At 43.5% G+C, this 17,566-nt stretch overlaps 1 protein-coding gene and 1 pseudogene across 1 annotated transcript in view; both read left to right on the top strand.

Moving 5' to 3' along the window:
- Positions 1-17,566, top strand: part of WEE2 (WEE2 oocyte meiosis inhibiting kinase) — an 82,390-nt gene that overhangs the window by 48,330 nt on the left and 16,494 nt on the right. The window lies entirely within an intron of this gene.
- On the top strand, positions 2,825-4,919 carry LOC141083361 (E3 ubiquitin/ISG15 ligase TRIM25-like; annotated as a pseudogene).

The raw sequence follows: 17,566 nt of genomic DNA, 5'->3' as shown, positions 1-17,566 counted from the left end.
TGATAGATTTTCGAAGATGGTCCATCTTGTACCACTCCCAAAGTTGCCATCTTCCGCTGAGTTGGTGCCCTTGTTTTTACAACAGGTGGTTCGGTTACATGGGATTCCTGAGAACATTGTGTCCGACAGAGGAGTCCAGTTTGTTTCCAGATTCTGGAAAGCCTTTTGTTCCAATCTGGGAATTCAGTTATCCTTCTCCTCTGCGTTTCATCCCCAGACCAATGGACAGACTGAGAGAACAAACCAGACCTTGGAGTCTTATTTGAGATGTTTTATATCTGCTGATCAGGATGATTGGGTCTCATTTTTGCCCTTGGCCGAATTCGCACTGAACAATAGAGCTAGTTCTGCCACTTTGATGTCACCCTTTTTCTGTAATTTTGGGTTTCATCCTCGATTCTCTTCAGGGCAAGTGGAATCTTCGTCTTGCCCAGGTGTGGACACTGTGGTTAAGAGAATGCAGCAGATATGGGACCAAGTGGTGGATAAGTTGTCACTCTCTCAGGAAAAGGCCCAGCGATTTTCCAACTGGCATAGGACCATTGGTCCCCGGTTTAAAGTGGGTGATATGGTTTGGTTGTCGTCTAAGAATATTCCTATGAAGGTTGCATCTCCTAAATTTAAGCCAAGATTTATTGGTCCTTATAAGATTTTGGAAATTCTTAATCCTGTTTCGTTTCGATTGGCTTTTCCAGTTACGTTCAAGATCCATAACGTATTTCTCAAATCTCTGTTGAAGAGGTTTGTTGAGCCAGTGGTTCCCATGGCAGCACCTCCTGACCCCGTGTTGGTCGAAGGCAATGTGGAATATGAGGTAGAGAAAATATTGGATTCTCGTTTGGTTAGACGGAGACTCCAGTATTTGGTCAAATGGAAGGGTTATGGTCAGGAGGATAATTCTTGGGTCTCTGCCTCCGATATTCATGCCAATAGATTGGTTCGTGCTTTTCACCGGGCCCATCCTGATCGGCCTGGTGGCGCGGATGAGGGTTCAGTGACCCCTCCTCAAGGGGGGGTACTGTTGTGAGTTCATTCTCTGGTTCACCAGTTGTGAGTTCCCCTTCCAGACTCCCTCTGGTGGTAACGAGGTAGTGAGGCTCATTTGATTGGTGGAAATCTGCCACCTGAGAATGAGGATGACGATTGGACCTCAGGATTCTCAGATTGGATTTAAGACAGCCGACGCCCTATTCAGCTGCTGGTGATTCCTTCTGGCTTGTCAGCTCTTGGTTTTCAGCTCTGTTCCAGTCATCTAAAGCTAAGTTTTTCTGCTAATGTTCACACTTGATTTTGTTGGTCTATTCAGTTTTTTGTGTGGTCAGCCAGCCCCGGCTGGGGGTTGTGCTGAATTTCCACTCTTCTTGTCCCTTACTAGTTCGGTCTCTTTTTTCTCTGTCTCAGAATATTTCAAAGTGCTGATATAGTGGGAGAAGTCAAGTGACTTCAGGGTTAATTTTGCTATCAGAAGTGTTGGACATGATTTTTGTAGGGTTTTTTGCAGGTTGCAGACAGTGTCTTTCCTTTCCTGTCTAGTTAGTTTGGGCCCCATCGTTTGCTCAGCATATTTTCCTGCCTGTGTTTGTGCCTTCATCTTGTTTCACCATCAATACATGTGTGGGGGCTATCTATTCCTTTGGGGTCTGCTCTGGGGCAGTTAGTTTTCCCTTTTCTTGCTTTAGGCTTATTTAGTCCTCCGGCCGTGACGAGGCGTCTAGGAACATCGTAGGCACGCTCCACGACTACTGCTAGTTGTGTGGTAAGATCAGGGATCTGCAATCTGCATAGTTACCAACCTCTCTGGTTTTCTGTGACTTAGCTTTTTTTGGCTTTTTTCTCCTCGGTGACCCATTCATAACAGTCCCCCAATGAAGCAATAGAGAAATTGCCGCAATAATAATAAAAAGGGGGACTGTACCTTTAAATGCTGCCGTTGCCAAATACAGCGTAACCCCGACGTGCGTTTCGGAATTTAATTCCTTTGTCCCCAATTATTGTATTGGTATTATTTTCTGTATATACTGGTGCTTAATATATTGGTTATGGTGTTTGTAATGGTTGTTTGACAATAAAAAAAAAATTAGTGTCAGCCCCTCCTATAATTAACCCTCTATGAACCTCCTAACAGATCCCACTAGTATGCCCCATCTAGTGGCCTGCAACATCATTACAACTACCCAGTCTATGGGGGAACTATATACTAAAAGTGCCCTCCTCTAATGTCCCTAGAAGAATGCACTAATTTTCCCTGACTGTACATACACAAATGACACATAATATACATGCAATATTATCATACAGGAACATGAGGCAATATATACAGTTATCTATACAATGGTAACACATTAAAGTGGCAATACCATAAGTAATGAGAGGTAATACATAATTATACATGTAGCAGTACCGCAGGAAATAATCATAAAACACAGCTGTAAACATTAAGTACTGGAAGACACCTAAAGGTAAGGGAGGTATGAGAGGCATCATATCTTACCCTCTTACACAGTCCCTGCACTTCAAATCATCCAACTCTTTGGTGTTCTGTGTGTTGTTTTTTTTGTTCATAGAAACATGTTTATGAATGTGCATTCACAGATCAGCCTGAAGAATGTGAATATAACCGAAAGGTGTTTCAAACCTGATCCCACTGCAACAGTGAACACATCATAACATCAGAACACTTCAGGGTTCCAGCTTCTTATCTACTCAAGCTCTTATCTACTCAAACTACCAACTACTTAAGATAAATAAAAAGGGTAAAATAAAAAGGGTAAACCGCCCTTTGATTTCTAGGTGTGTGAGAATTGTAGTTCCGTTTCTCTCTTCCTCTGTCAGCCATGGCGTCTGCTGATCTGAGAGACGAGCTGGACTGCTCCATCTGTTTGAGCACTTATACAGATCCTGTAATGCTGAAATGCGGACACAACTTCTGCCAGGTCTGTATTGATCGTGTGCTGCATACACAGGACAGATCTGGAGTTTATTACTGTCCTGAATGCAGAGAAGAATTTCAGGAGCGGCCTGCACTGATGAGGAACATAGCTCTGCGTAAAATAATTGAGAATTTCCAGCATACTGAGCCTCGACAGGAGATCACCGGGATCTTCTGAACTTACTGTGTGGACTCTCCGGTACCTGCTGTTAGATCCTGTCTGTGGTGTGACGCTTCTCTGTGTGATAAACACCTGAGATTTCACAGCAAATCACCAGAACATGTCTTATCTGATCCCAGCACTTCTCTGAAGAAAAGGAAATGTTCTGTCCATAAGAAGATCCTGGAATATTACTGCACTGAGGACACTGCTTGTATCTGTGTGTCCTGCAGTTTGGCAGGAGAACATCGGGGACACCAGGTGGAGATGCTGGATGAGGCCTTACAGAAAAAGAAGAAAAAACTGAGAAATGTTCTCCAAAAACTGACCGCACAGAGAAAGAAGACTAAGAAAAGACTTCAAAATCTTGAGGAGTGTTGGATAAAAACTCAGGTAAAAGCAGCTGGTGAAGCAGAGAGAGTCACTGTCCTGTGTACAGACATCAGGAGACGGGTGGACAACCTGGAGAAGAAGGTCCTGAGTGAGATCTCCAGGCAGGAAAAAGAAGAGTCACTGTCACTGTCTGCTCTGATCTATCAGCTGGAAATAAAGAAGGACGAACTGTCCAGGAAGATGAGACACATTGAGGAGCTGTGTAACATGACGGATCCACTGACTGTCTTACAGGAACCAGACACCGGTGACTTGTGTGATCCTGAGGAGGAGGGAGGTGATGAGGACACAGGGGGACATGATAAACAGCCCCATGATGGAGATGACCTGGATGTGGCTGTGATCTCACACACATTACATACATTATGTGACGTAATAACAGATATAAGGAGCGGGATCTATGCGGGGGGTCCTGCAGACATATTACTGGATGTAACCACAGCTGCTAATAATCTCCTTATATCAGACGACCTGAAAACTGCGACCGGGACACAAGAGAAGCAGAAACGTCCAGAAACAGCAGAGAGATTTCAGTGTAATCTGGTGATGAGCAGGAGGGGATTTACCTCAGGGAGACAGTACTGGAATGTTGAGATCAATACATCTGGGGAGTGGATGGTGGGGATGTGTTATTCTGGTACAGACAGGAGGGGGCGTCAGTCATACATTGGATATAATAACAAGTCCTGGAGTTTATGGAGATATAATAATCAGTATTCAGTGATACATGACAGTGAAAAGATTGAGTTACCTAACAAGATCTCTCCAGTGATAGTCAGGATATGTCTGGATTATGAGGTCGGGCAGCTGGCCTTTTATGAGCTGTGTGACCCCATCAGACACTTACACACCTTCACTGCCACATTCTCCGAGCCCCTTCTTGCTGCAATATATATATGTATCAAGGTAGTGTGACAATATCTGAAGACTGGTTATGTAATTGGCTACAAGATTTTTAAATAACATTTTTGAAAATCTGCAAGGTAATCTGTGTTTTCTTAGTTGTTGTATAGGAGGTTGAATACAAGTATTGGATGACTTGTGCGAGGCAAGGCCCTCATGGCTTGTCCCCACCCTATTCTTAGAGACTGACAGGTCTCTCCCTATGGTTGTGTATATAGAGAGATCTGTCAGTCTCGTGGAGTGGGGAGACGCCACCAGGGACTTGCCTCAGACTAGTCTTCTCACAACGTGACTAACATCCCAGCATGTTCAGGGAAAAGGAGAAGAAGGTTCCTTCCCTTTAACCCAAAATGTTGCTTCAATGTCAAGTTCTTTTCATAAAGAACATTTTTGTTCTTGATTTTCTGGTGTCACATTGCTTGTACCTTACCTCTACATGTCACTATTCAAGATCAATTTCTGCTACTGATTCCTTGCTTTCTAAATTCTCTGTTGTTTGGAAATGACCAATAAATCTCTATATTGATACATTGAGTATAGATTTCTCAGCTTTATCTTACAAACTGTATGTGATGTGTCATTTATAAGCAAAGTTCCAAGGCTGAGTGATGAGCAGTGACCGGTGGGGTGACATGTTACATCCAGGTCATACTAGTTTTGAGTTTTACCAACTGGAATCTGATATACAGTTGAAACCAGAGGTTTACATACACTATATAAAAAGACACATTTCCATGTTTTTCTCAATATCTGACAGGAAATCAGAATAAACCTTTTTCGTTTAAGGTCAATTATAATTAATATTTTGCTAAATGCCAGAATAATGAGAGCGAGAATGTTTTAAGACATTTTTATTACTTACTACAAAGTCAAAAGTTTACATAAACTACTGTCTATTTAGAAAATATGAACTACCTGAACTTCCATAAATGTGTGTGAATGGAGAGTTACATTAAAGGCTCGCTCACGTGAGCGTATAACTTGGACAAGTGCTATCCGAAGTTTTATCACATGGGGCCCATTCTGTATGAAACAATTTATTGGGCTCATCATATACTGTACGGAGCAATATATGGTGTTCATTATTCTGTATGGATCACTATGTGGTGCCCATAATTCTGTATGAAGCAATATATGGGGCTCATTATTTTGTATGGAGGACTACGTGGTGCCCATAATACTGTATGGAGGACTATACTGTCCGGTTTCTGAGCTATTGTAGAATTTAAAATAGATATCACTCATGTAATGGAAGTAAGTAAAATCTTTGGCATTGTACTATACCTATATTTCTCTGACGTATCTGTGCATCATGAATTGTGCTATGTGTTAAAGGGGCCCATGAAAACATGGTGTCGGCCCTGACTGGGAGAATCATGTTGCCAGGTCATTTTTAATGGACAATAAGCTAACCTTAAAAAACAATGACGCAATTGCATTTTCTTCACTATTTCACCCCACTTGATTTTTTTTCTGTTTTCAGTACTTTATAAGGTACAATAAATGCTTTCATTCAAAAGTACAACTCTTCTCTCAAAAAACAAGCCTTCATGTGGCTATGCTAATGGAGAAATAAAATGTTAAGGGTCTTGGAAAAAGGGGAGAAAAAAAACAGGCTACAATATAACTATTTATAATTTGGTCATAAAGGGGTTAAAAATTTGCCATCTTCCAGGCATAAAGTAAAAAGTGTCCCACATTAACCCTTAAGTTTCCCGTATATATTAGGCTAACGTTGGCCAAACCTGCCAATAGTGGAGGGCTCAGCTGATGGTCGAATATCTATAGCTCCCTCTAAACAGATAATGTTGGGGGAAATAAGGATTTGGCTTGTCTGATTTCGGGTTGCCGATAATTTTATTCTAAACGAGATAAGATGCCATCAGAAGAGACTTTCTTAGGCCGGGATCACACATGCGAGAAACACGGCCGAGTTTCGCATGTTAATACCTGGCACTGCCGCCAGCACTCGGGAGCGGAGCGTGTGGCTGCATAGAAATACACAGGACCGCTAATCATGTGTAATGTGTAGGGAGAAATCTGGAGAGATAGAATCATTATTCAACTGACAACCAGCTATCATGTATGGGGCTTCTATTTCTATGCAGCCACACACTCCGTTCCGAGTGCCAGCGGCAGTGTCAGATGTTGATGCGAGAGACTCGTGCGAGTTTCTCGCATCACACTTGCAAGTGTGACCGCGGCCTAAGGGTGTGTTCACACTGAGTTTTTTTGCAGAATTTTTGGGGCAGGAAATCCTCAAAGAAGTTCAAAATCCACAAGTTTTGACTGCAGAGTTTGAGAGTTTCTGCCCCCAAAACTCCGGGAAAAAAAATCAGCGTAAACATAACTTAACCCCTTACCTACATTGGACGTACTATTCCGTCCATGTGACCTGGGACCTAAGTCCCAAGGACGGAATAGTATGTCTAGTGAGATCAACGGCACTCACATCTGACACCCGGCACAATGTGTCAGGGGCGGTCACGGACCGCCCCCAACACTTTAACCCCTTGCACACCGCGATCAAACACAGTGTACCGGGGGTTAAAGGGAAGCATCGGCAGGGAGGGGGCTCCCTCCGTGCTTCCCTGAGCCCCCCACAGCAGCGCAATGTGCAGCGCTGCTGCGGGGGTCTCTTTCCCTACAGGTCCCCGGATCCAAGATGGCGACGGTGACCTTCGGGGGCCTGTAGGGAGCTGACTTCCTCAGTGCCTGCAAAGCGCAGGCATGAGGAAGTCTGCAGCACTGCCTGTGACAGATCGCTGATCTGTCAGAGTGATCTGTGATGTGACAGATCAGCGATCTGTCACATGACAGTGATGTCCCCCCTGGGACAACCTAATAAAGTTAAAAAAAAAGTTAAAATTAATTTTTAAAAAATTGCTAAATAAATTAGAAAAAAAAAAATATTCCCAAATAAATTCATTTTTGGGAAATAAAAAAATAAAAAAAAATCAATAAACGTACACATATTTGGTATCGCCGCGTCTGTAACGACCCGCCCTGTAAAACTGTCCCACTAGTTAACCCCTTTAGCGAACCCCTTAAAAAATAAAAATAAAAAACGAAGCAAAAAATAATGATTTATTATCATACCGCCAAACAAAAAGTGCAATAACGCGCAATCGAAAAGACGCATATAAATATCCATGGTACCGCTGAAAATGTCATCTTGTCCCGCAAAAAACGAGCCACCATACAGTGCCATCAGCGAAAAAATAAAAAAGTTATAGCTCGCAGAATAAAGCGATGCAAAAATAATTATTTTTTATATAAAATAGTTTTCATTGCATAAAACCGACAAAACATAAAAAAAATGACATAAATGAGGTATCGCTGTAACCGTACCGACCCGAAGAATAAAACCGCTTTATCAATTTTACCGCACGCGGAACGGTGTAAACGCACCACCCAAAAGAAATTCATGAAACGCTGGTTTTCGTTCATTCTGCGTCCCAAAAATCGGAATAAAAAGCGATCAAAAGATGTCACGTGCCCGAAAATGGTACCAATAAAAACGTCAACTCGTCCCACAAAAAATAAGACCTCACATGACTCAGTGGGTCAAAATACGGAAAAATTATTGCTCTCAATATGTGGTGATGCAAAAACTATTTTTACAATAAAAAGCGTCTTTTAGCCTATGACAGCTGCCAAATATAAAAACCGCCATAAATAGTAAATCAAACCCCCCGTTATCACCCCCTTAGTTAACAAAAAATAATAAAATTAAAAGAAAATATATTTATTTCCATTTTCCCATTAGGGTTAGGGCTAGGGCTAGGGTTAGGGCTAGGGTTGGGGCTAGGGTTGGGGCTAGGGTTGGGGCTAGGGTTAGGGCTGAGATTAGGGTTAGGGGTGTGTTGGGGTTAGGGTTGGAGTTAGAATTGGGGGTTTCCACTGTTTGGGCACATCAGGTGCTCTCCAAATGCAACATGGTGTTGGATCTGAATTCCGGCCAATTCTGCATTGAAAAAATCAAATGGTGCTCCTTCCCTTCCAAGCTCCGCCATGCGCCCAAACAGTGTTTTACCCCCACATATAGGGTATCAGCCTACTCAGGACAAATTGCAAAACAACTTTTGGGGTCCAATTTCTCCTGTTGCCCTTAGGAAAATAAAAAATTGAGGGCAAAAATATAATTTTTGTGGAAAAAAATGATTTTTTTATTTTCACGCCCGGGCGTTATAAACTTCTGTGAATCACTTAGGGGTTCAAAGTGCTCACCACACATCTAGATAAGTTCCTTAGGGGGTCTAGTTTCCAAAATGGGGTCACTTGTGGGGGGTTTCCACTGTTTAGGTACATCAGGGGCCAGGCCCGGATTGGCAATATAACCAACCGGGCATTTTCCCGCTGGGCCGCTGTCATGTGGGCCGCGGGCGGCAGCGCCCGAACATCTGGCCGCTTGCCAGCTGCTGCGGCCACTGTTGCTCCTGCCGCCGGCCCTCTGCGGGCATGGCGGTGATAGATTCAAGTTCCTCCCGCACTGCAGGGAGATAAGCCGCCACGCACCCCATCCTCGCCGTAGCATGAGACCCCCTCCCCCCCGCAGCCACTCACAGCGTCGCACTCGCTTGCCTGCTCGCTCTGTTCGCAGGACCTGTGATGAGGTCACAGGAGGGGAGGAGTCAGGGGGTCACATGATCAGGAGCCTTTGTCCAGACCCCCGATCATATCACCCCTGACTCCGCCCCTCCTGTGACCTCATCACAGGTCCTGTGCGCTCAGCCTTGCCTCTACCGTCTGCAAGACTCTGCTTTGCTGTTGTCATGGTGCTGGTTGAGGTAAGTATGTGTGGGGTCAGGATTTACAGTGTGGATGTAGCAGAGCTGTGTGTGTATGAGATGTACGGAGCAGAGCCGTGTGTACGAGGTGTACGGAGCGGAGCCGTGTGTACGAGGTGTACGGAGAGGAGCCGTGTGTGTACGAGGTGTACGGAGCGGAGCCGTGTGTATGAGGTGTACGGAGCAGAGCCACGCGTGTACGGAGCGGAGCAGTGTGTACGAGGTGTATGGAGAGGAGCCGCGCGTGTACGAGGTGTACGGAGAGGAGCCGCGCGTGTACGAGGTGTACGGAGAGGAGCCGCGCGTGTACGAGGTGTACGGAGCGGAGCCGCGCGTGTACGAGGTGTACGGAGCGGAGCCGCGCGTGTACGAGGTGTACGGAGCGGAGCCGCGTGTACGAGGTGTACGGAGAGGAGCCGTGTGTACGAGGTGGACAGAGCGGAGCCGCGCGTGTACGAGGTGTACGGAGAGGAGCCACGCGTGTACAAGGTGGACGGAGTGGAACCGTGTGTGTATGGAATGGAGCCATATGTGTACGGGATGTACGGAGCGAAGCCAAGTGTGTACAAAGCATACAAAGCGGGCTTTTCCCACGGACACAGGAGTACACGGCGGAGCCCCGAGGAGCATTTTAAAACACACACATGACGTTCCACCTGAAGTGATGTGCTGGAAGCTGACCGGAAATGAGATAATTTCTTGAGGAGATTGTGACGGAACCAGGAATGCTTCAGATCCATCACCGTGTCCTCCTCCGACAGCGCGGACAGCAGGATCGCCTTGGAATCGGGGATGCCGGCCATGTGAGCGGATCATGATAGGTCCTGCATCGGGAGGCTCAGGTGGGCACTACAATGGGAGCCGGGCTGCTATAGTATCTTTGTAGAATCTTTCTTTATTTCTTTCTCTCTTTTTCTTTCTCTGTTCTTTCATTCTCTCTCTGTTCTTTCTTTCTCTCTCTAATCTTTCTTTTTTCTCTCTCTGTTCTTTCTTCCCCTCTTTCTTTCTTTTTCTTTCCTCTCTTTCTCTCTGTTCTTTCTTTCTTTTCTTTACTTCTTTCTTTCTCTCTCTATTCTTTCTCTGTCTCTCTCTGTTCTTTCTTTCTTTCCCCTCTTTCTTTCTCTCTCTGTTCTTTCTCTGTCTCTCACTGTTCTTTCTTTGTCTCTCACTGTTCTTTCTTTCTTTCCCCTTTCTTTCACGCTCTGTTTTCTTTTTTCTCTCTCTCTCTGTTTTCTCTCTTCCTTAGTGCTAGTCAGTGTGCCCATAATGCCAGCCACTGTGCCCTCAGTACCAGTCAGTGTGATCAGCAGTGCTAAATGGGTGCCATTAGGTGTGGACATGGGTGTGACTAGTTGTGAAATGGGTGTGGTTGGGCGTGGCGCCGCAGTCTTTGTCTGTCTTTCCCTTCTTCAAAAGTTGGGAGGTATGATAGGGGCGGCTATGACCAGGGGGTCTGGTTGCCCAATAGAGAGCAGTTCTGCCAGGAATTCTGTAATCATGCATACAAAAGGGGACAGAGATTTGGGAGGAGTACTGTACCTAAAAGCAATAAATAGGACTGAGCTGAAATACTGGGCACAGCTGTGACTACATGTTATATAGTCGTGTTAATCTCCTCTCACTTCTTGTAAACTACAACTGTACAAAGATATTATATAGTCACCATGTGACTAGTGGGCCTGTGTAACTTCAAATGCCAGGGCTGAATTTTAGTCCCAGTCCGGCCCTGTCAGGGGCTCTCCAAAAGCAACATGACACCCGCAGACCATTCCATCAAAGTCTGCATTCCAAAACGTCACTACTTCCCTTCCGAGCCCCGACGTGTGCCCATACAGTAGTTTTCTCCCACATATGAGGTATCAGTGTACTCAGGACAAATTGGACAACAACTTTTGGTGTCCAATTTCTCCTGGTACCATTGGGAAAATAAAAAAATTGGTGACTAAAAGATCATGTTTGTGGAAAAAATTAGATTTTTTTATTTTCACGCCCAGGCATTATAAACTTCTGTGAAGCACTGGGGGGTTCAAAGTTCTCAACACACATCTAGATAAGTTATTTGGGGGTCTAGTTTCCAAAATGGTGTCATTTGTGGGGGGTTTCCACTGCTTTGGTACATCAGGGGCTTTCCAAACCCGACATGGTGTCCGATCTCAATTCCAGTCAAAAACGTCAAATGGCGCTACTTCCCTTCCGAGCTCTGCCATGCGCCCAAATAGTGGTTTACCCCCACATGTGGGGTATCAGCGTACTCAGGACAAATTGCACAATAACTTTTAGGGTTCTATTACCCTTGGAAAAATAAGAATTGAGGGTGAAAAGATCATTTTTGTGGAAAAAATATGATTTTTTAATTGAACCGCTCTACGTTATAAACTTCTGTGAAGCCCTTGTGGGTTCAAAGTTCTCACCACATATCTAGATAAGTTCCTTGGGGGGTCTAGTTTCCAAAATGGGGTCACTTGTGGGGGGTTTCCACTGTTTAGGTACATCAGGGGCTCTCCAAACGCGACATGGCGTCCGATCTGAATTCCATCCAATTTTGCATTGAAAAAGTCAAACAGCGCTCCTTCCCTGCTGAGGTCTGCCATGCGCCAAAACAGTGGTTCCCCCCCACATATTAGGTATCAGCGTACTCAGGACAAATTGCACAATAACATTTGCAGTCCAATTTCTCCTGTTACCCTTGGTAAAATAAAAAAAATTGAACCTGAAGTATTTTTTTGTGAAAAAAAAAGTTAAAGGTTCATTTTAATATTCAAAAAATTCCTGTGACGCACCTAAAGGGTTAATAAACTTCTTGAATGTGGTTTTGAGCACCTTAAGGGGTGCAGTTTTTAGAATGGTGTCACTTTTGGGTATTTTCTATCATATAGACCACGCAAAGTGGCTTCAAATGTGATGTGGTCCGTAAAAATAAAATGGTGTTGCAAAAATGAGAAATCGCTTGTCAATTTTTAACCCGTATAACTTCCTAACAAAAAAAATTTTTGGTTCCAAAATTGTGCTAATGTAAACATGTGGGAAATGTTACTTATCAAGTTTTTTGTGTGCTGTATCTCTGTGATTTAAGGGCATAAAAATTCAAATTGGAAAATTGCGAAATTTTAAAAATTTTCGCCAAATTTCCATTTTTTTCCACAAATAAACGCAAGTTATTTGAATGAAATTTTACCACTAACATGAAGTACAATATGTCACGAGAAAACAGTGTCAGAATCACCGAGATCCATCGAAGCCTTTCAGAGTTATTACCTCATAAAGGGACAGTGGTCAGAATTGTAAAAATTGGCCCGGGAGTGAACGTGCAAACCACCCTTGGTAGTGAAGGGGTTAAAGGCATGTTAACACAGAGTATTTCATTAGGATTCTGACGCATCAAAAACTCACATAAAAGGCGCTTTAAATACTTTGTATTGATTTCAATGGATAAACCACTTTGTTGTTTATGCAAGAAGTGGCAGTCCTAATGGAATCTGCTCATAACTCTGTCAAGTGAAAAAGCTGCAAATTATTCACATGTTGCTGCTGAGGATTGGTTGCAACAACTGAATGGTTGATTTCCTGTTTTTTTTCCTGCTATTGCAGTGGCCTCTCACTATTGTTGGGGAACCAACACTCCGCTGTGACAGCACCCTTTGGTTTACGGGTGACAGGCAGTGAATGGAGTCTGTGGTAAGGCACATTACTGTGGTGTGATCGGTGATGTCCTCTCTGGATGGTGAACTAAGGTCAAGGAATTTCATACCAACTGGGAAAGAAACCTTAAGCGTTATTTCACACTGCATTTTCTCCTATGTTCGGGGCTTTCGTTTGAACTACCCGCAAAACGGTATGCGCCGACAGAGCCATTGACTATAATGGTGCAGCCAGAGTCACCGTGCGCTCTGTCGTGCATCATTTTCGGCAGTATATGCCTACTGGAGCCAGAAACCAAGACATAGTCGCATACGTCTAGCTGTCTGCCTCCAATAAGTGTAAACCGCGAAAATCGATGCATGAAAGAGCACACGGTGATTCCGGCTGCACCATTATAGTCAATGGCCCTGTCATCGCATATCCTCGAATACAGTTTTGCAACGGGTTCAGACGTAAGCCCCGACAGGGGCACTGAACCTGGGAGAAAAACACAGTGTGGAAGGGATCCTAAGGCTGTGTGCCCACGATGCGATTTTTAAGCGTTTTTGCCGCGATTTTCGGCGCGAAAACGCTTAAAAATCGTGTACAGAACGCCCCCCATGCATTCCTATGGCATTCCGCACATGCTGTGCTAATGCTGCGCTTTTTTCCGCGGCGGAATCGCATCGTGGAAAAAATCGCAGCATGATCACTCTTTTGTGCAGAATCGCAAAGAATTGCCGCGATTCCGCACCCATAGGAATGCATGAGAATCGCTTACTTCCCGCATGTGGCTATGCCCACTATGCGGGAAGTTAAGCGTCTCATGTGCGGTTGGTACCCACGGTGTGGAGGAGAGGAGACTGTCCTCCAGGCCCTGGGTACCATACCCCTGTAAAAAAAAGAATAAAAAATAAAAAATCGGGGTATATTTACCTTCCGATGTCCCGCGCTGCATTCCCGGCCTCAGCGTTCCCAGTAATGCCTTGCGGCAAGGCCCTGTAATGACGTGGTCTCGCGAGATCGCTATAGTAATGCGAGACCAACGTCATCACAGGTCTCGCAAGGCATCGCTGGGAACGCTGAGGCCCGGGATGGCAGCGCGGGACGTCGGAAGGTAAATATACCCGATTTTTTTATTTTTTTATCATTTTTAACATTTTATCTTTTACTATTGAGGCCGCATCGGCGGCCTCAATAGTAAAAAGCTGGCCACACTCGTCAAACACTATGTTTGACGAGTGTGACCAACCTTTCAATCACTTTCCAAGCTGTGCTTCAAATTGCTTGGAAAGTGCTTGACTATCGCACGCGAAAATCGTGGCAAAATCGCGAACATAATCGGGGTGAAATCACGGGGAAAAAACCGCGTGATTTCTGGGAAGGAGTCCGGTTTTTAGGGAGCGTTTTAAAGCGCTACGTGGGCACATACCCTAAAAAATAAAAATGGAAAAATACATGTAGAAGACCTGAAATAGGTTGAGTCTGCCTCCTGCGGACAGTAGGCTAAAACTGAGCTGTCTTGTACCTGTGGAGAGAATAGGCGACGCCAACATATTTTTCACCTAGTGTCGAGCCTCCTCGCGGCAGGGCAACCACCCCAGTGCTATTAATGATAATTTTTTTTTCCATTTTCTTTAGCATTTACATATCATTAACATATCTATCCATCATAAGTCCACAACTTTTCCTTATTGGTGTTGCAATTTCAGGAGGACTGTATATATTTACCTCACTTTTCTCACATGAAATAAAAAATAAAGCTTAAAAAATTGTTGTGACCATACTGACTTAGAGAATCATGGTGTCCTGTCATTTTTTTACCACACAATGAACGCTGCAAGAAGCCTAGGAGAACAATGGAGGAGCACTGAGAGAACGACCATGCCTGTGCCAATATTGGAGCGAGTATCCAATCAGAAGCTGCGATGTTACGAATATCATCATCTGTTTCTAGGCAGAATAGGGAGTCGAGAGTTAGTCAGGTGAAAACAGGACATGGCAGTGAGGATTCCTGTCAGGGACCCTTGTGGCACAATCTTTAGTGTTATGGAACATTTAGAAGAATAAAGCTTATAATAATTATTATTTTAGCCAAGTTTAAAATGGTTGGTTTATTTTGTCAGAGAAGAGACTTTAAGTAGACAATTATATGACAGAGGGGTCAACATGGGATAAGTCCTGACAGGGTGACACTCGAGCAGCACCTTATGGCAAAAATGGAGGGACTAGCAGTGTACAAAGTAATGCTTTGGCGCCATAGCCAAATGTCAAATTAACCCCTAGTAATGATCCACTGGACCAGCAGGCACTATAGAAAAGTTCATATATACTGTATATACAGGGTATACACACATATATAATACACACACACACATACATATATATATATATATATATATATATATATATATACATAGCAGAGTCATGTGTCCCAACTTTTATAGACCAAAATTAGGACGTCTTGTCCCTATTGAGGCCCCTCACAGTTGTCAGTGAAATCCATTTTATTGCCATTACAGAGTGAGAAGCTTCCAAAAATGCCCCCACCCACACATAATCTGTGTTTTGTATCCACAGAGTGAATCCCCCCTACACACACGCCGCAGTTTTACCCCACGCATACAGTATAAAACGTGATGACTACACAATGCAAAGTATGATATCCCCATCATGCCACCAACACAGTAAAACACCCCCACAGCATGACGCCTCTAAAGTGCACCCCTATAGTATGATATCCCTAGTCCCTGCCTCACACACACACACAGTGTGGGGACCCCCTCAGCCACCTACTCAGTATGAGGACCCCCTCAGCCACCTACTCAGTATGAGGACCCCCACAGCCCCTTATCGACCAGGGGTATTTTTGGTTTTGCATTTTCATTTTCCCCTCCCCTTTCCAGAGCCATAGCTTTTTTATTTTTCCATCAATATGGCCATGTGAGGGTTTGTTTTTTTTTTGCGGGACGAGTTGTCCTTTTGAACGACACCAGTGGTTTTACCATGTCGTGTACTACAAAACGGGAAAAAATTTCCAAGTGCGGTGAAATTGCAAAAAAAAAAAAGTGCAATCCCACACTTGTTTTTTTGCTATATTTTTTTGCTAGGTTCACTAAATTCTAAATCTGACCTGCCATTATGATTCTCCAGGTCATTACGAGTTCATAGACACCAAACATGTCTAGGTTCTTTTTTATCTAAGTGGTGAAAAAAAATTACAAAATTTGTTAAAAAAAAAAATTGCGCCACCTTCCGATACCCGTAGCGTCTCCGTTTTTCGTGATCTCGGGTTGGGTGAGGGCTTATTTTTTTGAGCACCAAACTGACGTTTTTAATGATACCACATTTGTGCAGATACGATCTTTTGATCGCCCATTATTGTATTTTAATGCAATGTCACAGCGACCAAAAAAAATTAATTCTGTCTTTTTGATTTTTTTTCTCGCTACGCCGTTTAGTGATCGGGTTAATCCTTTTTTTATTGATAGATTGGGCGATTCTGAACACAGCGATACCTAATATGTGTATATGTGATTTTTTTTTGAATGGGGCGAAAGGGGGTGATTTAAACTTTTATATATTTTTTTTTTTTTCATATTTTTTAAAACTTTTTTAAAAATTTTGGCATGCTTTAATATCCTCTATAGCCTCTATGGGAGGCTAGAAGCTCCCATACTTGATTGGCTCTGCTACATATAGGTGATGAGCTTTAGGGCAGCCTGTGGGGGGGGTCTTCATGTGGTACTCTGATTAGGTATTCATGTGTATGGCTTCTGACAGGTCACTCATCCCTTATTGACCTGCCCCTTAGTTTACATAATCAATATGTCTGCTTTTCCTTGGCTGGTTATTAAAAAAAAAAATGCGTGGGCTCCTGCATTGACAAATTACCTCTGGAGCCCACACATTTTTTAACAACGAATTAACCCCTTAAATTAACACCTACACCTCCAAAATTTTGCACATCAACCCTCATCTAATTACTAATGAAAGACATATAAAAAAAACATGAAATGAAATGGTTTACTGTATGTAAACCATGTGTTATTTCATGTCGGGTTGGGGAATGATTTGATAGAAGCCGGCAATTGAATTTGCGGCTATTCTGCTATGAAGAACTCTGTGAAATATGAATATATATATATGTGTGTCTCAATGACGTGTGTATATATATATATGTATTCTATGTGTATATAGCTATTCTTTCGTGTCTTTATTAAACCTGTCAATGTGAGTTTACTGTATCTGGCACTGAATTGCCGGCTTTTCTAAAAGACACCGGGTGCGTATTTCTCACAAGTAACACATCTGGTCCGTGTGTAATCCGTATTTTTAGCGCACCCATAAACTTGCATTGGTGTACTACGGCCGTAGTACGCTGACAATTGCAGCATGCTGTGATTGCCACGGACCGTAGAATACGGATGAGAAATATACGGCTGTTGGGAGCTGCCCCATAGAGAATCATTGGTCCATGTCTAATGCGTGCTTTTAACGGCTCTCACTCGTCTGTATTCCTCTCTAGTGTGACCCCGGCCTAAAAGTCAAAGAGACATTCTGGAGACCTGTTGCATCATTTGAATGGTTGGGATATTTGCAATATCCATCCAGCATCAAATATATTTGGAAAATGAAAGGACCTCGTAATAAGGACAATGCAAAGTGGCTTGAGAGATTTTTTTTTTTTTTACTATTTTTTTAGATCTTTTTTTAAGTTTAAGTCTCACAAACCTTTAATGAAGTTCTGCTTAAGCTCCTTGCTCTCTCTAT

The sequence above is a fragment of the Dendrobates tinctorius genome, unplaced genomic scaffold (genome assembly GCF_039654945.1).
Source record: "Dendrobates tinctorius isolate UK_male_01 unplaced genomic scaffold, ASM3965494v1 ptg000020l, whole genome shotgun sequence".
NCBI classification, from domain to species: Eukaryota; Metazoa; Chordata; class Amphibia; order Anura; family Dendrobatidae; genus Dendrobates; species Dendrobates tinctorius.
This window is presented reverse-complemented; position numbering and strand designations above follow the sequence as displayed.